This window comes from Camelina sativa, chromosome 3 (genome assembly GCF_000633955.1).
Source record: "Camelina sativa cultivar DH55 chromosome 3, Cs, whole genome shotgun sequence".
NCBI lineage: Eukaryota > Viridiplantae > Streptophyta > Magnoliopsida > Brassicales > Brassicaceae > Camelina > Camelina sativa.
Window position 1 is genome coordinate 25560117 of NC_025687.1, and position 12073 is coordinate 25572189.

The window sequence follows — 12073 nt, forward strand, 5'->3', positions numbered from 1 at the left end:
CAAAGAGACAGAAGCTGCAGAGAAACCGGAGATCGTGGGAAGGATCACTCGTTCAAGAGCTAAGGAGATGGCCAAGGAAGCTCATGCACTCATAGCTGACGGGTCATTCAATCTACCGAGGATCCAAGTCTTCAACATATCCACCCTGAAGACTTCACCCGGTAATGATAACTAGATAACTTAGGTGTGAAGTTTGTACTCTTTTTCCCATAGCTGAGTTTTGTCCCACTGGGTTTTCTCGGTATGGTTTTTAATGAGGCAAATGGATCACTACGTCGAGTTATCTAGAAGTCATTACCAATGGGGAATAATGTACTAATACAAGTGGCTTCTGTACTACTACAGATCACTTAAACGCTTCGTTGTTTTTCTTATTTCCTTTACACGCCTTGTTGTTTTATTTGGAGTGTCGAACCCTAGGGTTTATTATAAAACCCAAAAGCCACGCCTCCTTGTTTGGTAGCGAAGAAGTTGTATGAACAAGTATTGTCACACTTTTTCCTCACTTTGAATTCTAGAATGCATTCTTGATTTCTGGGTTTCTATACACTTTGTGATTCAGAAACTCTTCACTTTGTTCCAATCCATACAACCACCTAAACATCTATTTCCACCGAACCACTGTTTTCATCATTCGATCTTCACACATCATCACTCAAAGTCATTCGCCCATCATCATCAACCAGATCTCGTCACCTATCACCTATCCTCAGCCTTTCATCGGAGTTCTATCCTTGGGAGATCGTATTATCTAAGCCCAAGGTAAATAAATGGTACAACCCATATTGTTTCTCATCAGCAGATTGGATAATGGAGTCAAAGGGAAATAAATTCAAGAATGCACTTAATGGGTTAATTGAAGAACTTGTGGCCATAAAGAGCATGGGAAATTCTATTGAAATGTTGTCTATCAAGTCCAGTCCATTTTGAACCTAATACAAGCTCAAGAAAGCCCAAAATAATCACTTTATTTTGTGGTCAAAGAGGAGGGACGAAAATAGAGTTCAACTCACATTGGGAGTGACACCTTGGGAAGAAAAACTTCAAGAGTTGGGTCTCCATTCAACTATGTATATTTATTGTCTTTTAGTTTCAAGAATAATTAATATGTGGCTTTGTTACCAAGTTTCCTATCCCAATATAAACACATGTAATTTCATTTGGGTATCATCAATCAATTTTCTTTTCATTTTATGAGTCTATCTCTTTGTTCTTTGTCTACAACACTTCCTTGTTTCTTGGTGTGCAATATTCAAGCAACAGCCTCCTCTTGCTGGACTAGTATCTCATATCTACCAGCGATTGGATTTGGGAATCAGCAGCTTTCCACAAGTTCTGTGCGACCCCTCAATCCATTAAATCTCCTTTGTTTTACACTTTGGCGAGTTTCTATCCTTTCTTATCCGGATGAGTGATCATCGAATTTGGGCGTATCATTTTACCTATCCCTAATCCTATTCTCCTAATTTATTCAAATTATGTGCTACATTCTTCATTTTATTAATTATTTTGTTTATCATAAAAATTGGCCCTTTATGATATCGATGATTTTATTTATAAACTATTTAATAATTCGACGATTTTTATCATTTATTTTAAGGAAAAAGATGATTGGTTACATGAGTATATGATTGAGGAAGCACCCTCCATTAATCTGGATCCAAATATGATTGAATTGGGTCGTCTAAGATCCGCCTGCTTTGGCCATGAAAAGTTATCAAACTGCCCTTACCTTTTTTTTCTTTGTTATTCTTTTTTTTATTTGGCGTAGGGGCATCATATGGTATACTTGTTTTTCTTTTTTCCACCGTAAGTGTGCTCCCCAATTAATATGTAAGATTCCACAATGATTTTCTTAATTGTTAAAACAAAAAAAAAAGAGTAAGAAAAGCAAGTTACTTGATAATATGTATGAAATAATCATTATAATAGACTTAACTTGTTATATTGAAATTGTTTTGGCCAAAATTGGAAAGGTTTAGAGCATCTCCAATGTATTTCTCACTTTTTATCTCTATCTTTAGAGCAACTCGATAAATAGAGATTGCTATTTTTTCTTCTATATATAGAAAAATAGAGTTTCTTTATAGAGGAGAAAAATAGAGTTCCTCTATATATAAAAGAAAAATTAGAATCCTCTATTTAATATCTTAGAAGTAAACAACTTCTTTTGGTAAACTATATAATACTATAAAAGTTATAGGTTATAAAGTTATAGTTATTATTTGATTCATTAGTTGATTACAAAATATGTTATATGGGTTGTCTTCCTTAGTTATACAGAGATACACTTAAAAAAAATATCTCAAAAAATAATACAATTTTTTTAAAAATAAAATCTTTAATAACCATATATTGTTAGGCCATACATTTTATTAAAGATTCTTTAACAATAAACCAATCTTTAACAAAATCTTTCTTTATTAAACATCTCGATAGAGTATATTTATACAACCATGTATATGGTTAGGCGATGAAAATAAGATGTTTTGAATAAAAATTACAATATAAACAAAAAGAATTTCAACACGTGCTAAAATAGGAGTCATATTCAAATGGTCAATTGTCATAAATACCACTAAAATTGGTTTTTATTCCAAAAATACCACAATTTAGTTTTTTTCCAAAAATACCACTAATATGTAATTTTTTCCAAAAAATACCACATAATTGAATTAAAGTTCTAATACTAAAAACTAATCCTTAAATTCTAAATACTAAACCCTACCCCTAAAAACTATACCCTAAAACTAAATGTGTCAACCCAAACCTAAAAAAAGAAAGTTACATCTTTAAAAATAAATTTTTGTGTTTATGGTAAATCTGGAAAAAAAAACTTTTGTGGCATTTTTAGAAAAAAGAAACTAAAATGTGGTATTTTTGGAAAAAAAAAAATTTAGTGATGTTTAAAGGAATTTCTCTATTCAAATTCTCTTTTATAAAGGAATAAATTAGAGTAAAATCACTTCTATTATAGAATTCTTCTAAAATATCTTTAGAGATGAAAATAGGAGAATATGTTTTGATTTTTACAAATAAGGAAAAGATATCGGAAAAAAACTATGAAAGTAATCCATCAAAAATTCGTACCAAGAGGAACATCAAAAATTCGCACCGTCCAGCAATTACAAACCGTTCAAATAGTAAATTCTTTCACGTGTCGCAATAACTTAAAATGAAAATGAAATGATTCTCCGAACAAAAACAAAAAGGATTTTGCCAATCCGAAATTTGTAAATATGAAAATTTTCAATTGAACTACATAATGCCAAATAAGTGAGGCTGAAATTACAATCTCATCACCTTTCATGATAGCAATGATTTCATCCACATGTGTATTAAAACTTAATAACTCTTTGCCACCAACACAAAAAAATGGAAAATATATTGCAATCATCATCATATTCACATCTGTTAAACTAGTCACGATTCCAATTACATAAGAATTACGCTTATTAGGCAGTTACTTAATTTAGTCTATCTCGACTAATATCTAGTCTAAACTTAATTATCTTGCTTCTCTTCATCTCCTACGGTGAAATAAGTGAAGATGAAGTTACCTCTTCACCTTCATGATAACAATGAGTCCCACATGTGTATTAAAACAAGAAAATTATTTGCCAGTAACATATCTTTTAAACTATTCACGACTCGCTTATAATTGTGATAATTGGAGAAAACAGAGATTTCAAAAACATACTTATTTATTTAAAACACACCAATTCAACGCTTGTATACCCAATTTTATTTTAAGTTAATATATGTTCGATATTTATTCAATCTAGCCTGCTTTAGAAGATTTGATCCCTACTAAAACTTAGTTTAAGCATAATTTTCTTATTTCTGTTAGCTCTACCGGAAAACTACAAAAGATCTTACAAATACAAGTTTTATAAGAGAAACATCCGATCGGTGAATCAATCAATAACACCTTAACATGAATTTATGATTTTGACGAGAAAATGATTATCCGTGACTTTACTATTTTAAAAACTTCTTTTTAATGATTATCCGTGAATTTACGATTGTGACGAGAAAATGATTACCGGTGATTTTTAGAATATATAAAAAAAAACTTTAGAAAATTAACATTATTCGGGATTGATTGTAATTAAAGTGTGTTTTAGACATTTACATTTTTTTGAATGAATCATTCGAACTCATTAAAAAAAAAAAATTCTGATTTTTTTATAGATAAGTTTGAAAAATACATCAAGATGGTCCATTTCGATCATGTGTTAAATTGCACTAAAGAATGTTTTATTATGGTGACTTGGGACCGAAGAAAACTACAAAAACAAAAAAAAAACAAAAAAATATCAAGAAATTTATGAAGTTTATAAAGAATTTGTGAGTTATTCTTGGTTATAAATACAATTTTTCGCCTTCATGTTTTCAGCTTACTTCACCATAGCGCAGAAATCTCTTTGGTTCACAATGAGTGGCTGCAAACTGGTTTCTTTTGTTTTGATCCTTCACTTACTCAATTCCTTTCTGATTTCATGTTCCTCCAATGAGTTATCTCAAATCCCAAAAAACCTGCTTAGTCTGGCTAAAAGAGAAGAGTTTTTCGATTGGATGGTTGGAATCAGAAGGAGAATCCATGAGAACCCAGAACTAGGTTATGAGGAAGTAGAGACATCTAAACTTGTTAGAGCAGAACTGAAAAAGATGGGTGTGGATTTTAAGTACCCAGTTGCTGTAACTGGTGTTATTGGATATGTTGGCACTGGTCAACCCCCTTTTGTTGCTTTGAGGGCTGATATGGATGCATGCAGGTATGTTTTTTTGATTTTCACAGTTTAAGGAAATGGTTGAGAGGCTGATTTTGTTAGTGTAGAAGAGACAAGAGATACACAATTTTTAACGAGGGTCAGCAAATGCCTACGTCCTCAAACTTTGTTGGTAATACTTCTTGAGCACAATTACAGTTAGTGCTCAATATTGGACTTACACAAACCTAAGATCTTTTCTTAGCTTGTTCCCAATCTATTCTCAACCCATTAAGAGATTTCTAAGATCAACAACACTGATCTACACCCAGGACTCTCACTTAGAAACAAAAACCCTCATCCTTTTCCCCCAAAGATGCCAAAAGGCTTACAAGGTGTTTCCTCTCTTTTTTCACATTCTAAAGAGATAAGTTTCTAAGTGCTAAACCCTCTATATTTAAGGGATTTCGTGCCTCTCCCAAGGCTAACAACTTTCCTAAAATCAAGAGGGAATATTCCATTTAACTTTATTCTTTGTTAAACGAATATTTCTTTTTTCCATTAAATCTTCTAAATATCTTCAAGCTTCCTTTTTCTTCGTGCTTTACCTCCAAGTAATATCCCAAAAAGTGCCTTAAGTATATCTTCATAAATCTTCAAAACCAAGACATACAAACAAAATCAACAGGCCTCTAATGCTCTTTTATCAGACAGATGCTTGTGCATACATCAGACGCCTGTGCCGAGACAGAAGCTTGTGCAGACATATTTTGTACAGCTTCCTGAACTTCATCTTCAACTTGAGCTTGCCCACATACACTTACATTCTCCCCCTTTTTTACTGAGTTTTATAACTCAAGCACAACACTTCATGATTCTTGGAAATCCATAACACAACCTCTTGAAGACTCCCCCATAATCAAACAACATCTTGGAAACTCCCCTATAAACAAGAATCATATTCTTCTTACACCATCTCCCCCTGCTTGAGTGGTAAAACTCATTAAAAAAATATTAAGAGCTCAAGTTTACCTTGACAAAGCATCCGGAAATATCAACCATCAGCACAAGACTTTGATCAGTCGTCTAACAGACAATTTTCTTTCTTCTTATTATCTGGTCTGTGAGACGAAATCCTTTGGCTCAACATCTCGGTCTCCAACGTTTTCTCCTTTGGCCTGAATCTTGGAATTTCTCATGCACATGTCTTAGATGTCGTCTCTTGCTTTGAACACCTCTCTGATTCCTTGAGTAGCCACTGTCATAATACAAACGTCTGTCCCTTGATGCATGCTTTGTGTAGTCTTCAGGACGATATAAATCATGCTTCTTGATCCAAACTTCATTGAATCTTTGACCCTCTTTGTAAAATTTCTTCCTTCTCATGACTTGTGTTACCCTCTTCAAGAACTTGTAACACTGAGTTTTGATATCACCAGATTTCCTACAATACCAACAACCAATCACTCTTCTCTTAAAGTTGTTGTGTACAGACGCCTGCCAAGATTTCAGTCGGTTGTCATTGGTCTTCTTGCTGACAGACACCTTTCGGACCTTTGACGGAGATATACATAGACTTGAATCTACAACTTTTGAAGCCAAGGTTTCTCCTTTAACAAACTGAGTAGTTGCACCAGAATCACTTCCATGGTAACCAAACCCCATATGACATTACATGTTCTACCAGTTGTCAGAATCTTGTCAAGATCCTTTGTTCCTCTGCTCAACATCTTTATGCTTCTTAACTGATCTTCTAAACGTTTTTCTAAATCACAAGACTTTACTTTCTCCAGAGCTAGATCTTCTTCCAGATTTCAAATTTTGCTTAACTAATCATCCTTCTCTGTGACAAGCCTCTGATTTTCCTTTTCCCTTTGTATCAGATCTTTCCTCAGAGTGTTGATTTGATCATTCAACAACAATTTAAGTTCTTCTTCTGCTGGCTCAGAGCCCTGATCCGTACAACAAATTGTTCCATTATCAGACTTCAGTTCCAACTTATCAGCAGCAAGTTTCGTTGAGAAACAAAGTGCAACAAACTTTGACTTGTTTGTTTGAGGCTTTTGTGTGTTTTTCTTCCTTTTTGGCAAATGCAGACTCTTGAACCCTTTCTTCCTCACTGAAGGACAATCTAATTTAAAATGACCAAAGCCCTGACAACCATGACACTGAACCTTATTCCTTTTCTGTTCTCCTATAATCTTCAAACTCTTGCATCCTTTATGCACCACAAAACTCTTAAGTTCTCCTGTTTTACTAGCCATTGTGTTCTCTTCACTATCACAGACTGAGAAAACATCAATTCCTTGTGTGTTCTTACCTACATCAGACGATAAGTTTTGCAACTCATAGTTTAGCAATCTACTTGTTACCTCCTTAAAAGACATATTGTCTATATCAAGAGCAACATCCATCACAATTTTCANAAACCCCATATGACATTACATGTTCTACCAGTTGTCAGAATCTTGTCAAGATCCTTTGTTCCTCTGCTCAACATCTTTATGCTTCTTAACTGATCTTCTAAACGTTTTTCTAAATCACAAGACTTTACTTTCTCCAGAGCTAGATCTTCTTCTAGATTTGAAATTTTGCTTAACAAATCATCCTTCTCTGTGACAAGCCTCTGATTTTCCTTTTCCCTTTGTATCAGATCTTTCCCCAGAGTGTTGATTTGATCATTCAACAACAATTTAAGTTCTTCTTCTGCTGGCTCAGAGCCCTGATCCGTACAACAAATTGTTCCATTATCAGACTTCAGTTCCAACTTATCAGCAGCAAGTTTCGTTGAGAAACAAAGTGCAACAAACTTTGACTTGTTTGTTTGAGGCTTTTGTGTGTTTTTCTTCCTTTTTGGCAAATGCAGACTCTTGAACCCTTTCTTCCTCACTGAAGGACAATCTAATTTAAAATGACCAAAGCCCTGACAACCATGACACTGAACCTTATTCCTTTTCTGTTCTCCTATAATCTTCAAACTCTTGCATCCTTTATGCACCACAAAACTCTTAAGTTCTCCTGTTTTACTAGCCATTGTGTTCTCTTCACTATCACAGACTGAGAAAACATCAATTCCTTGTGTGTTCTTACCTACATCAGACGATAAGTATTGCAACTCATAGTTTAGCAATCTACTTGTTACCTCCTTAAAAGACATATTGTCTATATCAAGAGCAACATCCATCACAATTTTCACAGGATGATATCTATGAGCTAAACCCCTCCACAGTTTCTTGACCAACTTCCTGTTTTTGTATTTCTTTCCAAGAGCTCTAGCTTCATTCGCAATAGCATAAATTCTACCACTAAAAGCAGTAATGTTCTCGAACTTATACATCCTTAGGTTCTCAAACTCAGAAGCAAGAATATCTAACCTTGTGCTTTTCACACTTGTTGTACCTTCAAAAATAGTTTGCAGAATTTCCCAAGCCTCTTTAGCAGATGTACAATCTTGAATCAATGAGAACTGATCCCTGCGAACGCCACCAAATATTGCTGANCAAATTTTGCTTAACTAATCATCCTTCTCTGTGACAAGCCTCTGATTTTCCTTTTCCCTTTGTATCAGATCTTTCCTCAGAGTGTTGATTTGATCATTCAACAACAATTTAAGTTCTTCTTCTGCTGGCTCAGAGTCCTGATCCGTACAACAAATTGTTCCATTATCAGACTTCAGTTCCAACTTATCAGCAGCAAGTTTCGTTGAGCAACAAAGTGCAACAAACTTTGACTTGTTTGTTTGAGGCTTTTGTGTGTTTTTCTTCCTTTTTGGCGAATGCAGACTCTTGAACCCTTTCTTCCTCACTGAAGGACAATCTGATTTAAAATGACCAAAGCCCTGACAACCATGACACTGAACCTTATTCCTTTTCTGTTCTCCTATGATCTTCAAACTCTTTTGTCCTTTATGCACCACAAAACTCTTAAGTTCTCCTATTTTATTAGCCATTGCATTCTCTTCACTAGACTGAGAAAACATCAATTCCTTGTGTGTTCTTACCTACATCAGACGATAAGTATTGCAACTCATAGTTTAGCAATCTACTTGTTACCTCCTGAAAAGACATATTGTCTATATCAAGAGCAACATCCATCGCAATTTTTACAGGATGATATCTATGAGCTAAACCCCTCCACAGTTTCTTGACCAACTTCCTGTTTTTGTAATTCTTTCCAAGAGCTCTAGCTTCATTCGCAATAGCATAAATTCTACCACTAAAAGCAGTAATGTTCTCGAACTCATACATCCTTAGGTTCTCAAACTCAGAAGCAAGAATATCTAACCTTGTGCGTTTCACACTTGTTGTACCTTCAAAGATAGTTTGCAGAATCTCCCAAGCCTCTTTAGCAGATGTACAACCTTGAATCAATGAGAACTGATCCCTGCGAACGCCACCAAATATTGCTGAAAGTGCCACATAATTAAATCTGGACAAAGCTTTGTCAGATTTTGACCACTCTGTGTTGGGTTTTGNACAAAGTGCAACAAACTTTGACTTGTTTGTTTGAGGCTTTTGTGTGTTTTTCTTCCTTTTTGGCAAATGCAGACTCTTGAACCCTTTCTTCCTCACTGAAGGACAATCTAATTTAAAATGACCAAAGCCCTGACAACCATGACACTGAACCTTATTCCTTTTCTGTTCTCCTATAATCTTCAAACTCTTGCATCCTTTATGCACCACAAAACTCTTAAGTTCTCCTGTTTTACTAGCCATTGTGTTCTCTTCACTATCACAGACTGAGAAAACATCAATTCCTTGTGTGTTCTTACCTACATCAGACGATAAGTTTTGCAACTCATAGTTTAGCAATCTACTTGTTACCTCCTTAAAAGACATATTGTCTATATCAAGAGCAACATCCATCACAATTTTCACAGGATGATATCTATGAGCTAAACCCCTCCACAGTTTCTTGACCAACTTCCTGTTTTTGTATTTCTTTCCAAGAGCTCTAGCTTCATTCGCAATAGCATAAATTCTACCACTAAAAGCAGTAATGTTCTCGAACTTATACATCCTTAGGTTCTCAAACTCAGAAGCAAGAATATCTAACCTTGTGCTTTTCACACTTGTTGTACCTTCAAAAATAGTTTGCAGAATTTCCCAAGCCTCTTTAGCAGATGTACAATCTTGAATCAATGAGAACTGATCCCTGCGAACGCCACCAAATATTGCTGAAAGTGCCACATAATTAAATCTGGACAAAGCTTTGTCAGATTTTGACCACTCTGTGTTGGGTTTTGGAACAACCACCTGATTTCCGTCAGAATCAACAACAGTCTGTTTCGGCGACTCCCATCCAAGTTCGACTGCTGTCCATGCATCTTCATGAATTCCATTAATTCTATGCATCATCAACACCTTCCACATCCCATAATAATCTGGATCTAACACCAATAAGTCTTTTGACATGAATAACATCGATTGTGCCTCCATGTTCTTCTTCCCAATATCTTCACCCGTTTGTTGAGTCAGACTTTGCACAGATGCATGCTCTGATACCACTTGTTAGTGTAGAAGAGACAAGAGACACACAATTTTTAACAAGGTTCAGCAAATGCCTACGTCCTCAAACTTTGTTGGTAATACTTCTTGAGCACAATTACAGTTAGTGCTCAATATTGGACTTACACAAACCTAAGATCTTTTCTTAGCTTGTTCTTAATCTATTCCCAACCCACTAAGAGATCCCTAAAATCAAAAACACTGATCTACACCCAGGACTCTCACTTAGAAACAAAAACCCTCACCCTTTTCCCCCAAAGATGCCAAAAGGCTTACAAGGTTTTTCCTCTCTTTTTCACGTTCTAAAGAGATAAGTTTCTAAGTCCTAGACCCTCTATATTTAAGGGATTTCGTGCCTCTCCCAAGGTTAACAACTTTCCTAAAATCAAGAAGAAATATTCCATTTAACTTTATTCTTTGTTAAACGAATATTTCTTTTTTCCATTAAATCTTCTAAATATCTTCAAGCTTCCTTTTTCTTCGTGCTTTACCTCCAAGTAATATCCCAAAACGTGCCTTAAGTATATCTTCATAAATCTTCAAAACCAAGACATACAAACAAAGTCAACAGACCTCTAATGCTCTTTTATCAGATGCCTGTGCCGAGACAGAAGCTTGTGCATACATCAGACGCCTGTGCCGAGACAGAAGCTTGTGCAGACATATTTTGTACAGCTTCCTGAACTTCATATTCAACTTGAGCTTGCCCACATACACTTACGGATTTGACTTGGTTTCTCATCTTCTCATGGAAATCTCTTGTGGCTTTTTATTAGTGTTGGATACTTTGCATTGTTCTGTCTCTTATTCATGATTATTTATGGTTACATGTCTCTGTAATATCATGTAAAAGATTTGTTGTGTTCACTTCTCTGCCGGATTCGGTTTTCTTAGATATATATATTATATGTAATTTTCTTAGTGGTATTGGTTGGATTATGTTGGATTGTGTAGGAAATGGTAGAATGGGAACACATGAGTAAGGTTCAAGGGAAGATGCACGCTTGTGGACATGACGGTCATACTACAATGCTCCTCGGTGCTGCAAAATTGCTCAAAGAACACGAAGACGAGCTACAGGTTTAGTGGTGTACTGTTTTTATCCTTTTATTTTGGATATCTTTCGAAAATATATATCGATGTTGTTTTGTTTCTTAACACTTGTTTGGACATTTTGTTCATCAGGGTACAGTGATTCTTGTTTTCCAACCAGCGGAGGAAGGAGGAGCAGGTGGAAAAAAAATCGTGGAAGCTGGAGTATTAAAGAATGTGGAAGCAATCTTTGGATTACATGTTTCGAATCTATTAGGGTTAGGTAAACTGAGCTCAAGAGAGGGTCTATTCATGGCTGGTAGTGGACAATTCAAAGCTAAGATAAGTGGGAAAGGAGGTCATGCGGCTCTTCCTCAATTCGCCATAGATCCAGTTTTGGCAGCTTCAAATGTTATTCAAAGCTTACAACAACTCGTTTCGCGAGAGGCAGATCCTTTAGACTCGCAGGTATAGTTTTTTTTTATTATCTTTGGCTCTTCAAGGCATTCATATTATATAGCATGTGAGTTGATTTTGAGTGCTTACAGGTGGTTACAGTTGCTAAATTTGAAGGCAGTGATGCCTTTAATGTCATTCCTGACTTTGTTACTATCGGTGGCACATTCCGAGCCCTTTCACCTACAAGTTTTGCGCAAATTAAGAAAAGAATTGAGCAGGTCAGTGATCTTCATTAATTAGTCTGAGACTTTTGTCTTCCTTTCCTCTCTCGAGATCGAACTTTTAAACGCGAGTCGAATGTTTTCTCAGGTTATCACAACGCAAGCAAGCGTGAGCATGTGCAATGCAACAGTTGACTTTCTT

General features: G+C 35.3%; 1 long non-coding RNA gene across 1 annotated transcript; it reads left to right on the forward strand.

Annotated features, from left to right (window-relative positions):
* On the forward strand, window positions 11601-12034 carry LOC104778098. The gene is made up of 3 exons (XR_002037571.1): window positions 11601-11719; window positions 11800-11928; window positions 12020-12034. It is a non-coding gene; the product is annotated as an uncharacterized LOC104778098 (long non-coding RNA).